Below are 4,939 nucleotides of genomic sequence, written 5' to 3'. Positions count from 1 at the left end.
TCATGCAGTTAATAAGTGGCAGATTTGGGATTTGAGCCCAGGCAGTCTGATTCCGGAGTCTATTCTTAACTACTACCCTACCTCTCTCATTCCTTCCTATCTGCAAAGAATGTCCTTGCTCTCTTCTCATTGTCCACCAGCTCACCCTTTTAAGGCTTAACTCAAGAATCTTCTCTGGGAAATGTTCCCTGACCTCTCCACACTCTTTTGCTCTGATCCTCACTCCTGGCTGAGTAAGATATATCTCTTCTGGCTTTTTCTAGAACCTGCACATTCCTCTAATTATAGTACTTGACACATAGCTTATATTTATATTCATGAACTTTTTGAGGACAAGAAGCTTGCTTTAGTCACCTTTTATCCAAGCATGTATGTAACACAGTGCCTGGTACACAGTAAATGTTTGTTGAGTAATTATTCTTCTCCTGGAAGATCTCCCACAAATAATTGGGGTGGGTTCATCTTTGCTAAAACATGCAAATCCACAGGTGACATCTTTCACTATTCTGAAGCCCTGAGAGCCTCCACAAAACTAAGTGGGGAAGGCTTCTAAACAGGATGGGATGGATCATGAGCTGTGTTTTTAAAAATGTTTTATTTGGATATGTTTTCAAAGTTATAGAAGAGTTGTAATAATAAGAATTGTACAGTGAAGACTCATATGCCCTTCATTCAGATTCACCTATTGCTAACATTTTCCCCATTTGCTTTATCATCTGCTTACTTACTCTATATCTATCTGTCTGTCTATCTATCTATCTATCTATCTATCTATCTATCTATCTAATCTATCTATCTAGTATCTATCATCTATTTATCTTTCTATGCATATATCATAGTTGATTTTTCCTGAACCATTTGAGAGTATGTTGCATATATCATGGCCCTTTTACTCATAAATACTTTAGTATTCTCTTACATAACCACAGTATAGTTATCAACATCATTAAGTTTAACATCAAGGTGATACTTCAATATCATCTACTTTCCATATTTCACATATGGAATATTCCATATTCCAGTCGTGGCAACTGGCAATCCTTTATAGTATTTTTTTGTTTCTGCCAGTACAGGATCCAGTCTAGGATCAGGTATTGAATTTAGTTGTCATATATCCTTACTCTCTTTGCATTTAGAATATTTCCACAGTATTTCTTTGTATTTTGTGACATTGATATTTTTGAAGAATACAGTACTCTCCACTCTACATTTTTTTAAAAAATATAATGTCCCTCATTGTACTTGCCTGATATTTCCTCATGGTTAAATTCAGGTTATGTATTCCATGCTGGAATACCACGTAGGTGATGCTATGTCCTTCTTAGGGAATCATACATGGAGGCATGTAATGTCCATCTGCCCCTTCATTGGTCATATTAATTTTGATTACCCAGTCAAGATGTTGCCCAATCATTTCATTGTGTAGTTACTATTTTATCTCTGCAATCTGTGAGAAGACACACTAAGAGCCTGCAAATAAACCGCTCCTCATTAAAATGTCCCTGAATTTAGTATCCAGTGATCCCTACCTGAACCAATCTTTACCATCATGGTTGCAAAATTATTTTCCCAACTCCCTCCACATTTACCAGTCGGTCCTCAGTATTCTACTATAAACATGAGCCCTCCCTTCACCTTTATTTATCTTTCTATTATCACTATGAACACATGGATTCCTATTTTTCATCAATGGTTTATAATTTATTACTGTCCTTAATTATTTTGATGTTCAGATTGTTCTATATTTGGACAGTGGGTACCCCCTCACACTGGTTCCTGTGTCCTTGTGATATGACTCCATCATTTTCTTGAGCACTTCCTTACTTTCTGGCATAAGATGTTGCGGGCTCATCTTGTGCCTACTCTGCTCCAACTCTGGAATCATCCATTTCTCCAAGGAGCTCTGACTTCTTTTAGTGGGGAATGGTATTAGAGACCAAGGTCTTGGCACCAGGTGTGTTGAGGTGAATGACAGAAATGTCCTATGGGAGCTAGCCAGATAGACGAGGGCTGTCCTAGCCTTGGAGGAAAGAGAGGAGAACAGGAGTTAGAAGATGTTTCTCAAGAGTGTGCTCAGCTACTATAGCAAACATTGTAGGTTGCTCACACGACAACCTCACATGCTCCTCTCTAATGCTAAAAGAGTTGTTCTTTGCCCAGCCCTGAGAGATGAATCATTATTGGTTTAAGCCATTCATGGCAATCCCATTCCCATTTGCCTACTGAGGCTTACTGGTGAGCATGTGACCAGTTCTGGTTAATGAGACCTTAGGAAAAGTCTGCTCTGGAGTTTCTGAGAAATACTATACTTTCTGAAAAAAGCTGCAAGCCTTGGGAGAAAACAGCCTCTTTGTCTCATTCCTCTTTTTTGCTGCTTAGAATGTTGTTTTTTGAGGACATGATGTTTATTGCTGTAGTAGTCATCTTGTGGCCATTGATTAATTCAATAAATATTTGTTGAGTGCATCCTATGTGCCAGGAAATGTTCTAGGTACTGGGTACACAAGAGTAAATAAAACAGACTAAAGTCTTTGCCTTCATGGAGCTTACACTCTAATGTGGGAGAGAGAAAACAAATAAAATATATGGTATGCCTGATAGTGATAAGTGATATAGAGAAAAATGAAGTAGGGAAGGAAGAGATGGAATGCAGGGGTGGGGTTGTAACTTTTAATAGGGTTATCGAGGACAGCCCAATTAAAAAGGAGTTATTTGAGGGAAAAAATTGCATGCTTCATGAATTTAGGTATCTTCAGACAGGGGCCATGGTAATCTTCTCTATATTTTTTCAGTTTTTGGGAATATGTGCTATTAAAGAAAGGGGAGACATTGCTACACGTTAGGATGGTAGAACATACAGATGGAAAGAGCCTGGGTCTTTGATGAAATTGAACTGCTGAATTAAGCAATCCTGGAATTGACTTGGTTCCCTACTTGTTTTGTGAGATCATGGAGTGCCTTTATTGTCTAAGTGAGAATTAGTCAGATATCTGTAGTCACAACCCAAAGCACTGTAACTGATACAGGAGTTATTCAGTAAGTTTGCTTGACTGGCTCAGGAAGCAGATATAGGGCCAGCTTTGTGATTTCAGTTGTGTAGGATTTGGAAGATGGGAGTGGTAGAGCTGGAAAAATCATCATTTTGCAAACATTTTGTTAAAGATTGGCTTAGGCCAAGTTCAATGGACACTAAATCTGGAGAACATTTTAATGAGGAGCAGGTTACAGACTGGTTAAAGGGGCAATGTTAAAGGCTGAATGTTACCAGGGGTCCTAGAAAGGGAATTACCAATCTGGAAACTTGAAGATGACCATGAGAACATAAAGATAGAGAAGAATAAAGGTACTAGAAGAAGGGAAATTATTTGGGAGATGGGAAAGCACGTGAAGTAGGAAAGACTTGGCATGAAAGTCTTGGGTTGGAGCTGCAGTTCTGATGATTATTGATTGGGTGACCTTGGGTGAGTGACTTCATCTCTGAGCCTCAGTTTCCTTGTCTGTAAAATGGGGGTGATGATGCCTGCCTTAAGGTAGATGTTGGAGGATTAAATGAGGTAATTTATATGAAAGTTCCCCGGCATATAGTAGGTTTTCAATAGTAGTAGGGCTTGGTCGACCATATCAGTATAGCACAGTGTGTGGACATGGGGGCTCTGAAATCAGACTACCTCGGTTCAAAACCTTGCTCAACCACTTACCAGCCAAGTGACTTGGGTAAGTTAAATAATCCTTGAGTTACAGTTTCTTCAACATCAAATAATGATCATAGTGATGTCTACCTGAATAGTTGTATTAAATTAGACACTAAATGTAAAGTGCTTAGAATAGTGTCTGGTTGAGTAAGTGCTCAGTAAATGTTAGCTGATATTATTAAATGTGACAGATATTTCAAGGAGGATCACTGCATTATTAAAAAAATTGGTGTACTCTACTGTACTCAGAAGTATCAGAGGAATAATAACAGTAATTAACAAATCTCAACTTATAGATTTAAAGAAAACCTTTCTTGTTCTTCATCAGGAGCTCTTGGAACATATTATTAAGCTTTATATCACTAAATCTACTTTGTTACAAAGAGCTTATGTGTCTTACTTCAGGTCATGATGTTGGGAATTAGAACCCAGCCCTTCACTGTCTCTTCTTCATGACTTAAATTGCTCTATATTTCTTCTTTACATATAATACGCTAAAATTCTTCCAAATTTGGCTTCTCATCATTGAAGTACTTGACCCCAAGTCTCATGTCCCCTCTCCCAGACAAAAGACTTGAGACTTAATCAGGGATAATATTCAAAAATATTAAATCACCTTTGTTCTCAGCAGGAGCTGGGTCTGGAAGGTCCCCTGCATGTCAGTCATTTCCCTGTAGTTGTTGGATCATAGGGAGGCACGGCAGGAGCCTGGGGAAGGGGATGCTGGAGTGGCCAGGGCCAAAGGACTACTTGAGAGGATTGAGGCAGTGGCTATTTACAAACCAGTACCGAAGTATGTTAATATTTTAACCTCAGAATTCAAATCACAGCACATACCAGCTATATATCAGTCCTGGGCCTAGGAGAGCATTCTTAGCCATCTATTCAGTGTCCACCACTAACACTGTCATAGAGAATTCTTGAGTTCCTTGAGATCCTCCTGACAGCTATAATTAGACGTACAGCCAATACTATAGCATTGCAAAGAGATGGTTTAAATAAGTCTGTAAAATTTTCTACCATTGACCTTGGAAAAGTGTGCCTGTCTTCTTGGCCTTGTCCTAAGTCATGCTGTTCCATTGCTGCTGCATTTATACTTAAAACCAGGGTGGGATTTACTGGATATGAGGATTACAACTTGCTGTGTGGTGGAGTTAAGCTAGAGGGTCTCCAACTATATTTTTCAAGTAGAAGGTGTCTGTGGTTTGAGAATGGCCAAAGGTTAAGGTGAGTCCTCTCAGCTGTTC

General features: G+C 38.9%; 1 non-coding gene across 1 annotated transcript; it reads right to left on the bottom strand.

Moving 5' to 3' along the window:
• Positions 1-2,718: 2,718 nt before the first annotated feature.
• Positions 2,719-2,820, bottom strand: LOC147911930 (U6 spliceosomal RNA). The gene has a single exon (XR_015550788.1). It is a non-coding gene; the product is annotated as a U6 spliceosomal RNA (small nuclear RNA).
• Between the last annotated feature and the right edge of the window lie 2,119 nt (positions 2,821-4,939).

Source organism: Ceratotherium simum, chromosome X (assembly GCF_057802395.1).
Source record: "Ceratotherium simum simum isolate JZ-2026a chromosome X, ASM5780239v1, whole genome shotgun sequence".
Classification (NCBI taxonomy): Eukaryota; Metazoa; Chordata; class Mammalia; order Perissodactyla; family Rhinocerotidae; genus Ceratotherium; species Ceratotherium simum.
Note: the sequence above shows the minus strand (reverse complement) of the source record. Positions and strands in the feature narration are given on the sequence as shown.